Below are 20,863 nucleotides of genomic sequence, written 5' to 3' on the forward strand. Positions count from 1 at the left end.
ATGTAGGAAAAGATCTCTGATTTGATTCTAAAAGGAAAATTAAGACATTGCCAGCTGATAAGAATAGACCCAGCAGAAATTGTAGTACCTTTAACTAATGAGGAAATTTCCTCTTTATGGAAAAATAGTGCTTACTGACAAAGAGCCTGTAGTAACTTTTTGGGAGAGATTAACATTTGCTATCCCAAAAGCAAGAAAATAGAACTCATAAAAAGAACTGAATGGGGAGGCGGCGGCGGCGGAGGCGGGAGCTGGCAGCGCGGAGATCCAGACGGAGGCCGATGTGTGCCGGGCGCCGAGGAGAGGTATGCAGTTTTCGATCGAAGCCCCGGGACCCCGCTGCCCTTCGGGGCCGCCAGCCTCCGGCTTCCTCTCCGGCACCAGCAGAGCTACTCCCCATCCGGCCCCCATCCGGCCGCCTCCCCTTCGCTCCGCATCACCCGCAGCCTTCCGCCCGCCCGCAAATGAGCCCGACCGGCCGGGCCGTGGCCCTCCTCCATGCCGGCCGCCATGGCAGGGGCGCTCGGCGCGAGGGAAATCTAGTCCGAGGATTTCATGTGGCCTAGCTCGGTTCCTTCTCTTGCGCCTGCGGTCCCGGCAGCTGCCCGCAGCCCAGCCCCACTTCGGGCCTCCGTGTCTCTCCTGTGATCGCACTGACACGGCCGTGGGGTTAGAATGGAACAAACTGAAGGCTCGATGAGAGAAAGGGAAAGTTAAGGATGCTGAAGCAGAACAATGGATTTCTCTTTCTCTTTCATGCAAGGGATCATGGGAAACACAATTCAGCAACCACCTCAACTCATTGACTCCGCCAACATCCGCCAGTTGGATGCCTTTGATAACAGCAGTGACATTGCTGAAGATGGTGGCCAGACACCCTTCGAAGCTACTTTGCAACAAGGTTTTCAGTATCCACCCACAACAGAAGACCTTCCTCCACTCACAAATGGCTACCCACCATCGATCGGCTTGTATGAAACTCAGACCAAATACCCGCCATGTAACCAGTACCCCAATGGGTCAGCCAACGGCTTTGGTGCAGTTAGAAACTTTAGCCCTACTGACTATTACCATTCAGAAATTCCAAACACAAGACCACATGAAAGTCTGGAAAAACCTTCTCCTCCACAGCCACCACCTCCTCCTCCTTCGGTACCACAAACTGTAATTCCAAAGAAGACGGGCTCACCTGAGATTAAACTAAAAATAACCAAAACTATCCAGAATGGCAGGGAGTTGTTCGAGTCCTCCCTTTGTGGGGACCTTTTAAATGAAGTCCAGGCAAGTGAGCACACGAAGTCAAAGCACGGGAGCAGGAAGGAGAAGAGGAAAAAGAGCAGCAGGCACGAGGCGCCCGGACCCGAAGAGCGCCGGCCACACAAGACCCCCAAGTTAGAGCCAGAGGCAGAGAGTAGACCAAATGAGAGGGTGGACACCGCACCAGAAAAACCAAGAGAAGAGCCAGTGATCAAAGAAGCCGTCCCGGTTCAGCCAATACTGTCTTCTGTTCCAACAACAGAAGCGTCCACCGGTGTTAAGTTCCAGGTTGGTGATCTTGTTTGGTCCAAGGTGGGAACCTATCCTTGGTGGCCTTGTATGGTTTCAAGTGACCCCCAGCTTGAGGTCCATACCAAAATTAACACAAGAGGTGCCCGGGAATATCATGTCCAATTTTTTAGCAACCAGCCAGAGAGGGCATGGGTTCATGAGAAACAGGTACGGGAGTATAAAGGTCTCGAACAGTATGAAGAGTTACTAGCCGAGGCAACCAAACAAGCCAGCAATCACTCTGAAAAACAAAAGATTCGGAAACCCCAGCCTCAGAGAGAACGCGCCCAGTGGGACATTGGCATTGCGCATGTGGAGAAGGCTTTGAAGATGACTCGGGAAGAGAGAGTGGAACAGTACACTTTCATCTACATTGACAAGCAGCCAGAAGAGGCTTCATCCCAAGCAAAGAAGAACGTTACCTCCAAGACCGAAGTTAAGAAACCTCGAAGACCAAGATCTGTGCTCAATAGTCAGCCAGAACAGACCAATGCTGGGGAGGGGGGGGGTGGCCTCCTCACAGTCAAGTACTGATCTTCGGAGACAGAGCCAGAGGCGGCACACAAGTGTGGAAGAGGAAGAGCCCCCTCCTGTTAAAATAGCCTGGAAAACAGCGGCCGCGAGGAAGTCCTTACCGGCCTCCATCACAATGCACAAAGGGAGCCTAGATTTGCAGAAGTGTAATATGTCTCCAGTTGTGAAAATTGAACAAGTGTTTGCTCTTCAGAACGCGACAGGAGATGGGAAGTTCATTGATCAGTTTGTTTATTCAACGAAGGGAATTGGTAACAAAACAGAAATAAGTGTCAGGGGGCAAGACAGGCTTATAATCTCCTCACCGAGTCAGAGAAATGAGAAGCCAACTCAGAACACGTCATCTCCCGAGGCAACATCTGGCTCTGCAGGCCCCGGAGAGAAGAAGCAGCAGAGGAGGTCCATCAGGACTCGATCTGAGTCAGAGAAATCCGCCGAGGTTGTGCCAAAGAAGAAGACCAAGAAGGAGCAGGTTGAAACAGGTCCCCAGGCTTCCCTGAAGACTGGATTACAGAAAGGGTCGGCGGCGGACCGAGGAGTGCAGGGCTCTGTCAGATTCAGTGACAGCTCCATCTCCGCAGCGAATGAGGAAACTGTGGACTGTACAATTTCATCCCAGAAACTCCAGACTTGGAGTCGCCGTGCAAGATTTCTTTGTCGGCAGCTCAATAAAGTTTCTTTCGTTTTGATTTTGATTTTGCCAATCATCATTATTGGCATCCTCTGGCCTGGTTTCTTCAAGACTCTGAACAATTGCTTTAACATTCAGATGATTTCTCTCTCTTTTTATTTTTTTGTCTGAGCTGGATGGGTACAGCTTAAATCATGGGTCCAGCCTAAAAACCACCATTAACTTACCCTGATCAATTCCAACATGGACTGTTTTGTTTTTAAATAAAGCATCATTAATACACATCTGCAGGGTTTTGCCAAATGGCCCAAACTGTATACATTACAATCATTAAAAGCTCTTATTATTTTTTTTAACATTAGTGCCGTTATCCTGGAGGACAGCATGGCAGCTGTCTTCAGCGGTCTGTCATTTTTCTAGCATTTTCAGAAACTCATCGGAATTGGCGGTACCTGTGTTTCCCTTCGGAAGCCTCTCAGTACAGCACTCCTGTTCCTCTGTTAAAACTCCTTGTTAATTCAGTGATCTCTTAGGCCAAGGAAATATTTTGTGGTGGTGTTCTGGTTCCACACACCAGCAATGAAAGAGATAGATTTGTGTCCTTGTGTTTTTTAATCAGCGTTAACCTGTGTAGCTGTCAGGAAGCATTCAGTGCAAACTTATAGGATGGGATGTGATAACGAGGTCCCAGGAACCCGAGCAGTCTCCCGAGGCCCACATCTTCCACCACAGAACATGGCTATACTCTAAGCGCTGCCCCCATCCAGCCTGTTGCGGATCTTCATGGCCTCAGGAGACTTCTTTCTCCACAGTCTCTTCTGGACTGCACCTCCACCATAGCTGGCTGGGCTGCTCTAGATGTGTTTGTTGTATGGAAAGTTTGGGGGGGAAATCGAAAACACAAACTGTGGGTGGCAATATTAACCATCTCCTTGGTTCCTTGGTCTTCACCGTGCCTACCTGCACATTTCATCGCGGCTGTCTCTGTATAGCCCACTGCATTAGCCCAAGAGGTTGTTGCTCTGTAACTTTTTGCACTATTGTTTTGGCTGGATTTGTATTACACGCAGTTTTAAAAAAATTTCCACACTATTCTCTGCTTTTTTTTTTTTTTTTCAAATATATATTTATTCCTTCCCTCCCAAAGTCCGGAGGGCTCTACTCCGGTCCTTGGTGATCTCCTGTTCTTGCACACTGCTTGTCTATCACAGCCCTCAGTGATGTGCCTCCTACATGGCCTGACAGTGTAGGCATGCTGCAGCACTTGCTAATGGTCACAACAAATGCCACGTTACCAGGAAAGAACAATTAGCAACATCCAAATTGATTTGGGGGATGAAAATAAACTGAATTGCAAAATTGGGGGGGTTGAAATGGCACTATCCGTGTACAAATCGAATACAAATCAAAGATTTGTCACATCCCTAATAAAACAAGATGGAGATGTCTCTGCAATCAAAAAAAAAGAAAAAAGAACTGAATGGGACCTTCCTCACATTGTACAGCAAAAACCAATCTCTGGAGTGTAGCAGGAATCTTAAAAGTTCTTATTAATAAAATCAAACCTGAGGCCAGTAATTGGGGTCCATGCTGGTAGATCAGAGAGACAGAGCAAGCCACAGCTATCTCACCTCGCCACTTCCTCAGCTGGTCCTGTTTCCTCAGACTGGAAGCTTCTGTGTCCTCATCCAGAATGAATCTCAGCTGTACTGTGTTGCTCCATAGCCTGAAAGCTTAACCAGGCCAAATGCTTAACCAGTCAAATGCTTAACCAGCCAAATGCCTCTAGTTTCTGGTCCTCGCGCCTTATATATCTTTCTGCTGTCTACCACCACTCCCTGGGATTAAAGGCTGGCTTTCTTGGATTAAAGGCGTGTCACCATGCTTGGCTATTTCCAATGTGGCCTTGAACTCACAGAGATCCAGAGGGATTTCTGTCTCTGGAATACTAGGATTAAAGGCGTATGCTATCACTGACTAACTAGTGGCTTGTCTGTTCTCTGACCCCAGGTAAGTTTATTAAGGTACACAATATTTTGGTGAACACAATACCACCACACTGGAGTCCCCACATTCTATAGTGACACAAATAAATCAGGAAAGGCAGGATATAAATCAGGAGACTTAAAGTAGTTCAAAGTCCCTACAATTCTGTACAAAAGGAAGAACTGTATGCCATTCTTATGGTACTAATGAACTTCACAGAACCTCTCAATATAGTCAATGACTCTCAATATGCAGAGAGAATTGTTTTACATATTGAAACTGCTGAATTTATTCCTCATAACACAGAATTAACTTCACTATACAATTATAGGAAATCATCAGGAATAGAGAACATCCTATATATATGAAACATATCAGATCCTATATGGGTCTGCCAGGTCCTCTAGCACAAGGTAATGATGAGATTGATCAATTATTAATAGGTAATGTGTTAGAAACCTCTGAATTTCATAAGAAACACCATGTAAATAGCAAAGGTTTGAAAAAGGACTTTTCTATCACTTGACAACAAGCCAAGGAAATTGTTAAAAAAATATCCTACTTGTTTCTTCAATAACTAAATTCCATTACCCACAGGAAGTAATCCTAAAGGTATACAATGAAATCAAATTTGGTAGATGGTTATGTTTCATTTTGTATTTTGGAGATTAAAATATGTACACCATACCATTGACAACTATTCAGAATTTCAATGGGAAACTCCTATGAGTTCTGAAAAGGTGGACTCTGTAATTACACACCTATTAGAAGTTATGGCAATCATGGGAATACCTGTACAAATTAAGACTGACAATGCTCCAGCATAATATGTCTCAAATAAAATGAGACAGGTTTTTGCTTATTACAATATAAAGCATATTACATGTATACCACACAATCCTACAGGCCAAGCAGTCATAGAAAGATCCCATTGAACTTTAAAGAATATGCTAAATAAACATAAAGAGATAACAATGACCCCTAGAAATAGATTACATAATGCTTTATTAACCTTGAATTTTCTCAGTGCTGATGAAAAAGGGAAAACAGCTGCAGAGAGACACTGGACAACAGAAAAAACTCCTGAGCTATACCAACTGGTTTACTTCAAAGATATGTTAACCTCAGAATGGAAACCAGGATATGTCCTATATTGGGGAAGGGGTTTTGCTTTTGTTTCTTCAGGAGAAGAAAAACTATGGATACCAACAAAATTAATAAAAATTCACTTTGAACAGGAGAAAGCCCTTGATGAGAAGAAGTAATAGCTCATCCACTGATGTGACCACTCCATAAGTTGTAAGAAAAACTCAACAAACAAGGGTCAGGGCAGGGTTCTGGTGTTTGTCTTTACAGGATAATAGAAATACCCATCTTCAAGAAATCATAAGGCCTTGGATACCTAGATGTCTACTGCATAAAGGAAGGACATATTGGTACCAATATACTCCACAGTATAATATATCACTGCCTAACATCTACATCTCTTTAACTCCAGAATAGTTATGGTCCCAATTCAGTTATAAATCAAGCTGGTTTGGTGTTGGAATGTGGCTCTTTCCTTCTCTAAACCCAAGCATATTGCTAAAAGAAAAATTAGGAGATTCTGTCTCAGAAGTGTCAACTGGTGTGAGACAGAAGAAAACCAATAATCCATTGTTGTCAAGACTCTATTTCTCTCCATGCTTATTTTTGATTTCTGGGAATCCTTCCTCACATTCCATGTCATCCTAAAATCCAAACTTTCCATTTCGATATTAATGTCAAGTTCTCCACAGTGAAATATGTCTTTCCAACAATAATTTCTGAAGTTGCCAGAGAGAAGACTCTAGTTCAGAAAGATGCCATTGTACCTAAGAACATTACTCAATGATCAGCCTTGGACTGATAATTCTTCAGGACAGTTCCAAGATGAGATGGTTCATCATACTACACTTCCAACCAGAATCTTAGACAATCTTACCCATTATTCTGAGACTGTCTGCAGATTCTACAGCTAATCCTATTGAGACCTAACTATCTAAGCTTTCTTACAGGACCCCACAGAAATACCATTGCCCCCTAAACAGCAGGAAGCAATTAAGAAAACAACACCCCTCTCCCAAAGGTTTCATTTTTTCTCAGGGTTATGGATGGATGGTTATAAGGTTGGAGGTGGAACAATAAAATTTAGACTCAGTATTCTCCTTTATAAAAAAAAAGGCGGGGGGAATGGATAGGTATAGTATATTAAGGTAGATTATTGTATCTATTAGTAAACTGATTTAGCAAACTATCAATCTTGAATGATTTGCAATGATATGGATTCTTGTATATTTGATACAAATGTAAACTACTCTTATATCCTTATTTAAGATAATTTGTAATTTGATACAAATATAAAACTATATTTGTTGTATTGTTCCTACTCCTATTTAAAATATTTTGTATATTGATACAAGTGTAAAATTATATTTGTCATACTGTAGGTATGTTCTACTTCTGTTTAGGATATTTTGTAAATTGATACATATTAAGGATATTGTCATATTGCATAATGCATCATACATTTCTACCTGTGTTTCAGATATTTTGTGTATTGTCACAGTTTTGAGGTCATTGTCTTTATACAGTATATTTGCTTACAGACTTTTTACCTTGTTAATGTGAAGCCTTAGTCCTTAGGTTATTTAGGTAGAGAAGACTTACAGATTTATAGTCACCCATGCTTGTCATTTCTATAGTTATGTTAATTAGGTTTTCCAGATTTACAGAAACATATGTCAGATGGATAAGTAATATTCAGACACTTCATAGACCTAAAGAATATGGCATTTAAATGTTTTGATAACTTAGAATTCTGTTGATGTGAGACATGATTGCTCCCAGCAGCACCAATCTGACCTGAGAAAATGTTAGGCTTCTAAGACATTTCTATTTGGAAGTTTGTCTTCTTCTTGGCATAAATGGGCCTGTTGGGCAAAGAATTGCCCTTGTCTTCACTGCTGACAGTATGAATGTTGTCCTTTCCAGATGAGCAAGACACAAGGAAAAGTGACTACTGAACCTTGCCAAGACAGGGTAAGATGGCCTTTCAAAATTCCTGCTTCTGAAAATGATCTGTCAGATAGTCTAGGCCTGTAGCCAAATTGGGTGTCCAAACAATGCTGAGAAACTTTAGGTAAATGTCTAGGCTTCTAGCTGTCTCTGTCTATTCTCAAAAGAAATTTTGGAAATTGCTTGCTTTTTTCCATTTTCTCAGGTACTAATGATTATATTCCTTCTCAGGTCTTTGATATAATTTAAGACTAGATGGTTACAGTTACAATCTTCTCCTTTCTTAGCTAGAACATACCAAGTACTAGAGTTAGAATCTTCAGGATAGGACAGCTACTGGAGCAATCTCAGTAATTTGCCATTTACCTATGATCTGGACATTTCTGGACATTTAGCATGTCTTTCTTGTTTGATGTTGTTCTTGTTGGTAGTAGTTCCATTTTTGTTTATGTTATTACCCTTTGTTTTTCCTGGACAATAATTGATAATCATTCTTATTGTATATAGTTTGCATTAAGATTAGAACCTTCTTATTTAGACAAAGGGAAATGTAGTGGTATTTGCTCTGCCCATGACCTTGGGCTTAGGGCCCAAAGGAGGGAGTCCTTCTTGCCATTGTATGTGACCTCTTAAAAGGCAAGAGAGAAGGGTCACCAGCCCCTTCTCCCTGCTGCCTACTTCCTGGTCTGATTAAACTGCCAAGTGAATTGGCTCCCAGTCAAATGAGAGGATGGCTTCATCTGTCTACTCTGTTCTATATTTGTGAATGTATTTCCTCATGTTATAGCTTAATAAATCCCTATTATCCATTAAATAGACTCACATGGATTAATCTTAATAATATTGTTTGTTTGTTTGTTTGAATGTTTGAATACGTGAATATGGTCACTACATGTTTATGTCTGACTGGTCTTAAATGTATGAGTTTATTTTTTTCTGTATGTCTTAGTTATAGCTCAGCTATTACTGTTGCAGCCAGCCACCTGCACTCAGAATTTATCTCTGGGCATTCTGGCCATTAGAACTATATGCTTTATAAAAATTATTGTATACTGTTCTGTTTTATTAAAAAGCTGGCTCTGAAATTGGATTATAGCCCACCATTTTTCAGACCCAGACTTGCTTTAAAAGTCACTATGTCCAAGGTCAAAAATTGGCAAACAGAAAGAACAAGAGCAGAACAACCAAGAAATTATTGGTTTATAAGTTTATTGGACATAGTTAAAAACCTATATTTGTAACAAAAAGGTTAACTCATAACTTTAACACAGGGTTAATAATCAGAAGGCTACATAGGTAACCTTAAAACAAAGATCTAATCCATCAATGTCTATAGCTCTGAGCAAATGTTCAAATGTGCTAACCTTGCTTTTTAACTCCTTTAGTTTTGCTTCTGACTAACTGTTTTTGCCAACTGAAATATGTCAACCCCCAAACATGTTTTTATGTTTAAAGGCTCACCCTGAGAAAGGATCAATACTACACTGGAATCCCAAATACTCAGTGTAGTCACTGGCCAACTAAAGTTAGGGCCACAATTGCTAAACACCAAAAACTGGGATATTTCTATCTTGTGATGCAATAAGGCAATGACCTTAAATAATCTGGCAAAGAACTTGGGACACTTTTCAACCTCAGACTCTGGGAGTCAAAAGACCTTTTTACAGGAGTAGCCTAGGGTCACCTGTATATCAAAGATTTGCATAACAATGACTCACAAAAAGTTGAAAACCACTAGCTTAAAGAATGTCTCTTCTAAGAGTTATTCAAAGTTACAAGAGCTGGTTTAATGATATACGTTTAACTTCTTTGTTTTTTCCTAGCAATGTTAAGCTATGGCTATTTTGATAAACTGAGTCATACAAGAAACTGGTATGTTTCTATAATGGTACACTATATAAAGATCAGGAAAATTCTCAGTCTGTGTGCAGACTATGTTTATGAATTAAAAGTCTATCTTAATACTAAAAAGAGTTTCAATTCTAAAATTGTTATTTTTATTATAAACTGTTAAAGATGATTAAGTGTTAAGGTGTTCAGAACTATATTTATAAGTCATTCTAAGGACTAATGTAATTAAGTACAGGAAAAATTTATCTAGCCTCTTATATGTTTTTGAGGTATAGCCTAAACCAAATAACTAAAAACAAGCAGTTGTTTGGCTCAAGTCTTTAATCTGTCAGAGATTTGCTGAAGATGGCATTTAAGTTATTTAAACTTATATGACAGAGACTCTACGATCCTAGCAGTGACTCCCAAGGTCTCCAAGAAGACAATGGACACAGCAACGGACAACTCCACCTGGACTATGGTAATACTAACCAGTTGACCACTGGGCAAGACTGCCCCAATGCCTCACCTTCTGCCAAAGCTCAGCCCAAACTGTGGACAAGTAGGACACTGGACATTTGATGTCCCACTTTGCCTAGACAAGATGAGGCCAATCTCCTCATATTCCTCCTCCACAGGAAAGCCTCTCACTCTCTGGGCATGGCAGCCAAGACTGATGTCCTGATAACTCTTTCATTGCCATAGAGTCCACAGGAGCCTGGGGTATCTGTCTAGGTAAAGACTATACACTGGCCTCTGTCGTTTTGATCAATCCTTCTCAGATCTCTGACACTGACGGCTAAGCTAACTGTAGCTTTGTCAGCTAGACAACAGCAGGCAATCAGCTCCTCCCTCAAGGCTGCAGCTATCTTGTTTGTTCATTAGTCAGTTCACTAATTAGTTAAAGGTGCTAGGTCTCTTATTAGAAAAAGGCAAACAGGTTTGCCTTGCTTACAAACTTCATATTAAAGAATATACAGGTTTCAGATGTAACTTTTCAGTAAAAGAACATACCTTAAAGCCTGACAGGACAATTGGTCTTGGACATTAATTTTATATACCCTATTTGACTTGTAAACTTGACTAAAAATATATCATTATGTTGAGATTTCAGAGGTTTAGAGTTTTAACATTAATAAAAGGAGTTCAGATAAACTAATGGAGCAATGAGTACTCACTATTCAGTCATAAGCTCAAGATTTTAAATTTCCTTTGTAAACTTAAAGATGTTTTTCATCAGGCTAACCCAAAGCCATGGCTTTTGTTATGTCTCCAAGATGTAAATCTGTTCCAGCTGCTTTACAGACACTTGTTGCAAAGAGTAAAAAGGTCATAAGTCATAAATCCACCTGTCACAGGTCAAACGGACTTCAGATAAGTAAAAGTTCCAAATACAAACATTTCTTTTAAGCTCCTAAATTTTAACTTTTGTCTTTAGTCTATATTTTTCTCAGTAGATTTAACAGACACCATCCAGGGAGCACCTATAAACTACAAATTGCTGAGCTCTGGACTTGCTAAAAGCTGATATAAACCAATCCAGCTGATATAAACCAGCCCTGCTCCCTGTCCCTTCTCCTGGAACAGCTAAACAGATGTTCCTGATAAATGCTCCATTGCCCAGTCCTTGACCAGCCTTTCAGCCTTCCTGAGCCCTGACAACTGATACCCCAGTTTCAGCTTAAAACAACTACAGAAAAGAGTTAACAGGCTGAAAATGCTAATTCAAAGGCAAATTCCCTTTGGGGAAAACCTGTTGCTTACATGTCAATCATTCTGAGATAGTCCAGCAAAAATAAAACCTTGACCATGTATATAACAAAACTCATTATGCTGCCCCATCTGGATGATAGACCTGAAATACTGAAATGACCCCATGAATTCATAGTATGGTTCTAAATGCAGCAAAGGGGCACTATATGATGGTCTAGCTCTTCCTCAACATAAAATACTATGAAGAGACTCAGATGAAATTAGCCTTGTCCCCTTCCCCAAATCTAAGAGGGCCATAGGGGCAGCCACAGTAATGCTCTCCAGTTTGGTTGGACTTGGATTAACAGAAGCCACAGGTATAAGGACTTCAGCATTGATATTACAAGACAAAAGCTACAAGGCTTTATAATCAGCCATAAATTAAGATTTGGCTCATGTTGAAGACTCGATTGACAAACTAGAAAGGTCTCTAGACTCCTTAGTTTAATAGCCTTACAGAGCAGATGGGAAGTGGATCTTCTTTTTGTACAACAAGGAGGGCTCTGCACTGCACTCAGGGAAGAATGTTGCTTTTGTGTCAATCACTCATGGGCCATTCATGACTTAATGGCTATACTAAGAAGAAAAAAAAAAACCTTAAGACAGAGAACAAAGGAATAGTCTTTTAGTTCCAAGCTTGAGCTTGCAATAAAGGCTCTTTGCTTTTACATACCAACTTGGACTCCTGATTATCCCTGGGGGACTCATGATGCAGGCATAACAAGATGAAGAGAGATATCCCAGGAAGTTGTGTATGAACTCCTGAGTTCATCCCAAACAGCATATCACAGGGTAGCCCTCTCTTTAGGTCCCTAACTGACAATAGAGGGCACACTGTGGGGCCAATGCTGCTAAAGCTTTCAACATGACTAACTAGGACCCATAGATTGGTACTTGTGACAGACTCACTCTCCAGATTACCTGCTGAAATTAAAAACATTAGTATTCTCTAGCTAGAATTACTACAAAATAGAGAAAGATGTAAGCTGCTGTAGTGTTAATATTCATTGTCAACTTGATAGAATCTAGAATCACTTAAGAGACAAGCCTCTGAGCATGCCTGGAAAGGATCATCTAGATTGGGCTAGTGAAGTGGGACCCACCTTAATAGTTGATAACACCATTCTGTGGTTGAAGAAAAAGGAGAAATCAAGCTGAGTGTTCAGGTAGAAACTCCACCTCAGCACTCCCTCTCCAAAACCTGGCTCAACTCAGAAGACCCACCAAAGGGCAGTTCTTACCCCAGAGATGCTCAAGACCACTCCTACAGGGTATTTAAACTTTCCCCCCAGAGAACAGACAGGTGGTTTTTTTTCAGTCTCTTCTCTCTCCATATCCTCTCCGAGGGCTTAAAAACCATCTGGAGCATTTTGGTCATCAAACCTGAACCTTTCTTAATTTGGTTTGATTAGATTACTGCATCAGCAGAGAGGCTCAATATCGGGGTACAGAAACTTTTCATCTGGTGTTTTGGCCAAGAAGGACTGATTTTCCCCCATTGGTCCTCAGACAAGTTGTGGGAAAACACCTTTCTCTCCTACACACACTCTCCACAAAGACTAGATCAGCTTTCGGCTCAGTAAGTTGTCCTTTCCAAGTCATTGCTTTAGAGGCCCAGGGCCTCCTCTAATTTTTAGAGTGTCCTGACAAAGACGTGGCCATGCCAGGCCCCCAACCTGTTACTGGAGCAAAGACCCAACTTTGTTCCATGGGACCCCTTCTTCAGAAGACATTCTGCTCAAGGGCATATCCCACACACTCCTTTTTTTTTTTTTTTAAACCTAAAGCCTAATAACAGTGGACATGTTGCATTAACTTCAGGTACCAGCACAGACTTGAGAAATGGGCAGCTGTGACTCAAAGCCACATCCCCAAACACCCTTGGGGTGTCTTTTACAGAATCTATTAAAATTGGGACTATCTGATACCATATGTGCTGAACGCCTGATTTCTCTGTGCACTAAGGCATGCCCACAATATGCTCTTGATAACCAATCAAGATGGCCACCAGAGGGAACTTTTGAATTTACCATCCTCTGTGATCTTGAAAATTTTTGCTGGCATAGAGATAAATGGACAGAATTTCCCTATGTCCACGGTTTTTGGGTTCTGTGTTCCTGCCCTCCCTTCAACAGCCAATGTCCCACAGCTCAGGTCTTATTGGCTGAGGTCATGGGGCTTATAATAACTTTTGGTTTTGCCCAATCACTGGCCAAGCTTTAGTGAAACATTTCACTATTAGGATACTGTATCAAGCTGATGAAAGGATATGCTGGCTGTACTTTCAGGAGGGGAGGCTAAAATCTTTTTAGATTATGGATTAGCCTATAGAAAAATATCTGCTGTAATCAAACAGTGAAGGGGAAGATGAATAGAAATCTCACTTACACAACTTAAGTAAAACATAGTTCTCTGAACAGATGAAGATAGGTTTCTTCTGTATCCCAGGACCTAATCAATATTTATATGTATAATTCAGCTATTATTTGTCTTAAAAAGGCTTATTGGGAAATGTTATCATTTTTACTATTTGCTACAGAGAAAATACTTTCCAGTTTCAAAAACCCTGGACTTTTGAATTGTAACTTATTTTTATGTTCAAGCTATCTGTGTATTATTTCTTCTGCAGTTGTACATAAAATGTTTTTATATTAAAAAGGAGAAATGCTATAGAATTGTATTACATGAAATATGTAGCCTCCCTGAATCTGTGGGTTGCAGTCTGATTGTTCTTTGCTTTATATCTAGTATCCACTTATGAGTGAGTACATACCATGTTTGTCCTTCTGAGTCTGGGTTACCTCACTCAGGATGTTATTTTCTAGTTCTTTCCTTTTGCCTGCAAATTTCATGATGTCATTGTTTTTCTCTGCTGAGTAGTACTCCATTGTGTATATGTACCACATTTCTTTCTTTTTTTTGAATATTTATTTATTATGTATACAGAAGAGGGTGCCAGATCTCATTACAGATGGTTGTGAGCCACCATGTGGGTGCTGGGAATTGAACTCAGGACCTCTGGAAGAGCAGTCGGTGCTCTTAACCTCTGAGCCATCTCGCCAGCCCCACATTTTCTTAATCCATTCTTCAGCTGACAGGCATCTAGGTTGTTTCCAGGTTCTGGCTATTATGAATTCTCACACTCTTTTCTAGTCATACCTGCTTACCCTACACCTCTACTTGGTTATGATATTATCAACCACTTTGGGGCCACACTCATCTTGGACTCCACACTCCCACCTGGTTCCCACCTTCTTCTCCCCTTAATAGTCTCCCAGGTTCCTACCCCAGACTGTTCTGTCTATCCTCTCATATCCAGTAGATCCCCAAGTATGGGATACCTCCACTCCAGTAGTGGCTACTCACCACCAGCCAGTCCTATTTTGCCTTAAGGACTCTTCCTCCTTCCCTTTTAGACTCCAGTTTCCTATTTCTGAAACTGATCACAGACGCCTGAAGCCCATTATCAACCTCACCTTTTATCTCAGGGACTTTTAGTTCCTATCAACTTGCCCTGTAACACCCCCATTCTTCCTGTTCGTAAGCCACCAGGGCTTACTGTTCGGTTCATTAATGAGGCAGTTATCCCAACATACCCAGAGGTTAACAAACCATATAACCTCCTGTCTAACATTCCTCCAGCCACCTCCCATTGTACCGTTCTGGACCTGAAAGATGCCTTCTTTACTGTTACTTTACACCATGACTTACACTTTTTATACCTTCACCTGGGAAGACCCTGACACTCGGTCCTCCAGACAGTTTATGGATTGTTCCTGTTATTTATTAAGCAGTACAATGTTATTCGTTAAGTGGCACTGTTTACTATGGGAGAAAAGCCACCAGGCACAATAAAACCCACTACAAGAGTTTATTAAAGGAAAGGAAGAGAAGGGGTGTACATAGGCCTATTTTATAGGTTCCCTCTGCACATGCACATATGGGTTTACATAGTTATGCCATGCTGTGCACAGATTACATGATCACACAGTGCATGGATTATGTAGGACCTAAGGCCTGGCTACTAGGCGGCACAAGTGTGGTCATGTAGCTAGGGGAGTGGCTAGGAATTCTAACATTTCAGACTCTTTGTTTTTATAAAAAATGACTGGTGAACAGGAATGGGGCCATCATGTCTGCTGAAACTGCTTCCAGCTGACTTGGTAGGCATCAGTTAACTTTTGGGGGTGGGGGAATGGGATTTTGGGGTAGCCAGACATCCTGAGGTAGTGGATTGTCCTCTGCTGCTTGGGAAGTCATCCATCACCTTCTGCTGCTTCAGGCTCTGTGACTGTTTGGGTCTGACAAGGTGCTGGTGAAGCAGAAGAGGGACTTTAGAAAAAATTTACCTTGGGGGTGTCTCCAAGAAGTCCCCCAGGGAGGGAGGTCTCAGGACCAGGATAGTTTGAATTATATTTACCTGAAGTGGATCTGACATGCCCAGGTGTGTTGAAACTGGCTGTGGAGCTCAGAAGAATTTTTAAACATTAAGAATATTAAGAAGCAGCAATAGAAAATTTAAAATCTTGAGTTAGTAGCCATGATATTATAATGTTTAGTGCTCTCCTATCAGAATTTTATTGGCTAGTGTTAGAGAGAGAGAGGAGAAAAGTCTGGAACATGCTTTTAATTTTCACTTGAGATAAGCCTTATCTGAGACAAACCTCAAGGCACCTATTTTCTTTCTTAGTTTAGCATCCAGGAGACACAGGTGATCAGTTGCTAAGGACATTTAAAAGTGATAGATTGTTATATTAAAGTCTGTTTTTGCAGAGTCCAGACCCTTTTGAGTCTGGGGATGTAAATACCTCTGGACTGTACTGTTCCTTACCACCTGGGTATACTTGATGGTCCTTGGCCTCCGGCTCTATGGTGGTCCTGTAACAATTAGCTGAGTAGTTAATTAGAAGTCTGAATATGTTATTAGAGACAGAAAGGGAAACTGATGAAGCAAAATATGGTCAGTAGAGACAGGAGAGTGTCTTGAACCAGGCAGTAGGTTCCATTAGACTTGGCAGAAGTATGGGGGTGTTAAAAGTCAGAGGTTGGGTGGAGGAGCTTTTTCCTGAGAAGGTCAGAAATGATAGGTTTAAATCCTCTAAGGCTCTGGAGTGAAAGAGGATACTGATCTTGGGTATTGTATCTGGTAGGCTTCTGCAACTGGATAATAATACAGGGATGGTGCCTAGCAATAGAAGGGTTCTGGGTGTCCCAGACTTTTGGGTTCACCTGAGAGGCTGGCAAAGGAAGTGAAATGTTATAGCTAGTAGGCTGGGTGACTAGGAGGAAGAGAGGAGCTGTTGATGAATCTGGAGTAAGGCAAATGGGGGGAGCAAATGAAATAAAAGCTCCTACCTTAGCTAGAAAATCTCTTCTCATTAGGGGCACAGGGCAGATTGGCACAATTAATAATGTGTTGGTGAGATGGATACTCCTGAAAATACAATTAAGTGGTGGGGTCTGGTGACGTAGGTAAGACTGTCCCCTTTCCCCAACAATAGGGAGACAAGAAGAAGAGGTGGGACCCCAAAACTCCACCAGGACTGAGCAAGTGGTCCCGGTGTCCAAAAGGAAGGAAATGGATTGCCCGATACTGTAATGGCTGGTTCCCTGTGAGAGATGGCACCTTCAACTGTCCATTGCCAAGCCTAGGAGGTTGGCTAGAGGGTGGTTTTCATTTGATGTCCCCATGCCACAAGGTGCACAGGGGTAGTCAGCTGACCAGTGTCCCCTTTGGTGGCACTTTGGACAAGGCCCAGATGGTAGACCTCATGTGGAAGCCCAGTTGCCTTCTCTACCACACTTAAAACAGGGACCTGGAGGGCTTCAGTGTGCACCAGCATTTGGCAGTTCTGTTTACAGGCTTTCTCATCTCTCCCATGGTGCACCTTAAATGCCACCACTAAGCCTTCTGCCTGTTGGGTCAGAGGCCCTCTCTCCAGACACTTAAGTTTAGCCCTAATGTTGGGGAAGCTCTGCGAGGCAAAGTGGGTCATAAGGAGCTGTCTGCCCTCTGGGATCTCAGGATCTAGGCTAGTATATTATAAGAGAGCTTTTGTAAGCCGCTCTAAAAAATTAGATGGATTTTCTTCCTTATCTTGAATTATGTTTTTTAGCTTTTCATAGTTTACTAGTTTGAGGGCAGCCTTACCCAGACCTGCCAGCAGGCAGGTTATAAACTGATCCCTAGCCAGGGAGTCACCTGGGGTATTGTAATCCCAATGTCCTGATCAGGAACCACCTCAGCCCTGGGTGGATGGGCAGCATTAGTTTGATGATCCTCATCTGCATGTATCCTAGCCTGCTCCCAAACTTGTCTGTGCTCTTCAAGAAGTAGGGTATTAGCAAGTATCATATATACATGAAAGGTGAGGCTATAAGCTTGGGAAATATATTAGAACTGTTTAATAAAGGAAGCAGAATTAGAGGTATAGGAACCCAGGTTTTTTTTTTTTTTTTTTTCTATCTGAGAAAGTTCCATGAGGGAGAAAAGGATGTGAACCTTAACCAGTCTATCCACTCTGGCTACCTCTCGCAAAGGGAGAATGGTTGACTGGTCAGCATGGCCAGAGTCGGATCACTTAGCAGCCCAAGAACGAGTGATAGGAGGGGTAAAGTTTAGAGCCAGAGTTGGGTGGTTGGAGCAGCCTGGTGTTGGAGAGGAGGAGGGAGCCGGAGGGGCAGACGCCTGAGGAGCAGGAGGTCGTATAGGCAGAGGTTCATTTGCAGGGTCCAGAGTGGTTGTCAGAGACTCCTCAGGTTCAGGTTGCATAGCTAGGAGCACGTGGGCAGCAGAGAAGGAATCAAGAAAGGAGGGTTTGGAGCTGAGGTTTAAAAAAATAAAGCTTGGATATAAGGCAACTCTTTCCATTTGCCTGTTCGCTGGCAGAAGTTAGATAATTCCCATAAAATACCAGGGTCCAAAGAGCCATTAGGTGGCCATTTTTTATTGTTATCTAAGGGATATTTAGGACATTTCTTAGTGCAAAGGCAGACAAGATTAGAGGTCTTTAAGTAAGGCATTAAGCTGAGAGGCTCAAGAGTCTCCAGAAGACATCCCAGGGGAGAGGTGGGGATAATAGGATTGGAAGCTTTATTTCCCATGGCCTCAGCAGACAGAAAAAAAAAATTAAAAAAAAAAAGTGATCCAAGACTACAATCTCAGGCATCTCCGAGATTAAATAAGGACCAGCAATTGGCACAAATCATCCAATGCTTCATTGAGCCAGAGAATGAGGGCCACGGTGTATGTAGCCTGAGAACAAGTGTCCGACAGTGGTAGGCGCAAGTCATTTAATGCTTCATCGAGCCAGAGAATGAGGGCCAGGGCATACATAGTCCAAGAATGAGTGTCGGACAGCAGCAGGTGCAAGTCATTCAATGCTTCGTCACATGAGAGAATGAGGGCGGGGCGTACACAGCCTGAGGATCATAGTCCAACAGTGAGAAAGATATCTCAGACCACAGTTGTGGGAAATGGTCTGCAATGTGGGCCGACTATAGCCGCTGAAGACTAGGACAGGGGTTCCCCCAATCCCAGGAACACCAGAAGGACAATCTATGGTCATTCCCGCTGGTCCAGGGAACTGTTTAAGCTGGCTGAAAAGGGAAAATTCTCCAATCAAAGCAACTGGTGTTGTGCGAAGCAGTCTGGAGGCTGGGCAAATAGAAAAGTGTGCAGTAGGCACAGATCACCGGGAGGGCCTGCTTCATCTCAGCACCAGTGTTATTTTAATTCCCAGCACCTGCATCAATGAACCTATCTGAGTCATGAAATCCATGTTATTTATTAAGCAGCATAATTTTATTCATTAAACGGCACTGTTTACTGTGCAAGGAAAGCCACAAGATACAACAAAACCCAGTATAAGAGTTTATTAAGGGAAGGGAACAGAAGCGGTGTGCTTAGGCCTATGGAATGACCTTACAGGAAGAGGGCAGAGGAATAGGTGGAACCCACTTTTATGGGTCGTTGTCGTCATCGTCGTCGTCGTCCCGTCCCCCCCCCCCCCCGCACATATGCATATGGGCTTAGTAGCTACACCACATATGAGCATAGATTATGTGACTATGCTGCACACAGATTACATAGGACCTAAGGCCTTTGGATGACTAAGCATCTTGCCTGGCTCCTGGACAGTACCTGTTCTGTCATGGAGCTAGAGGAGTGGCTAGAAATTCTAACAGGTTCCATGGTGTAATGGTTAGCACTCTGGACTCTGAATCCAGCAATCTGAGTCATGGCACTAATCTTATGTATTAAGTGGCTCAATATTATTCATTAACAGGTACTGTTTGCCATGTGAGAAAAACCACGAGGTACAATAAAACCCAGTATAAGAGCTTATTAAGGGAAGGGAACAGAAGTGGTGTGCATAGGCCTATGGAATGACCATGCAGGAAGAAGGCGGAGGAATAGGTCGAACCACTTTTATGGGTTTCCCCCTCCCCGCACATATGCATATGGGCTTAGTAGCTATACCACGCATGCACATAGATTATGTGACCACATTGTGTACAGATTATGTGATCACACAGCACATGGATTACGTAGGATGTAAGGTCCTAGGATGACTAAGCATCTTGCCTGGCTACTAGACAGTGCATGTGTAGTCATGTAGCTGGGGGAATGGCTAGGAATTCTAACAGTTCTCCCTCAGGGTTTTTGGGACAGCCCCCAGCCCCCCCTTTTTTTTTTTTTTTTTTTTTTTTTTGCCAAGCCTTGGCTTGGGATCTTTCCACCTTTGACTTGGGTCCTAGAACATTCCTACAACATGTAGATGACCTCCTTCTCTGCAACCCCACCATGCCTCTGTCCCTACAGGCTACCTCTTTGCTCCTGACCTACCTCAGCTCCCTTGGATATTTTATTTCCCCATCTAAGGCTCAGGTATGCTCTCTTATTGTGGTGTATTTGGGTGTTCAACTCAGCTCAAGGTTTAAGATCCTCACCTCTCACAGGGTCCAAGCCCTGTGGGATTTACAGCCCCCAACCACCATGGATCAGATTCTCTCATTTTTGGGTCTAATGAGATTCTTCTGTCACTGGATCCCTAACTTTGCCATTACAGCCAAGCTCCTATTCTAGGCAGCCAGAGAGACTCCTAAGGGGCACCTCACCCAGCCACCTTCCCCTGCCACTTCTCTTTATTGCAAGATGCCCTTCTAATGGCACGTTCCCTAGCTCTTCCAGACCCCTCCTGAGCTTATCACCTTTATACAGATGAAGGGTTGGGAGTAGCCACCAGGGTTCTAGTCAAGCTGGTTAGGCCTTCAAACAGGGCCATCTAATTTCTGTTCAAACAACTAGACCCCATGACAACCATGCTTAAGAGACCTAGCAACAGTGGCTGAACTCATATGACAGGCTCTCAAGATCACCCTGTTCCAGCTAATCATGGTATATTTCATCTACTGCCTCTCAGACTATCTAAGTAATTTCTCTCTCTCTCTCTCTCTCTCTCTCTCTCTCTCTCTCTCTCTCTCTCTCTCTCTCTCTCTCTCTCTCTCTCTCGCTCTCTCTCCCCTTGGGCCCTCCTGAGTTGA

General features: G+C 42.5%; 1 pseudogene; it reads left to right on the top strand.

Moving 5' to 3' along the window:
• Window positions 1-613: 613 nt before the first annotated feature.
• On the top strand, window positions 614-10,147 carry LOC102923895 (histone-lysine N-methyltransferase NSD3 pseudogene; annotated as a pseudogene).
• Window positions 10,148-20,863: the final 10,716 nt, after the last annotated feature.

Source organism: Peromyscus maniculatus, chromosome 9 (assembly GCF_049852395.1).
Source record: "Peromyscus maniculatus bairdii isolate BWxNUB_F1_BW_parent chromosome 9, HU_Pman_BW_mat_3.1, whole genome shotgun sequence".
Taxonomy (NCBI): Eukaryota; Metazoa; Chordata; class Mammalia; order Rodentia; family Cricetidae; genus Peromyscus; species Peromyscus maniculatus.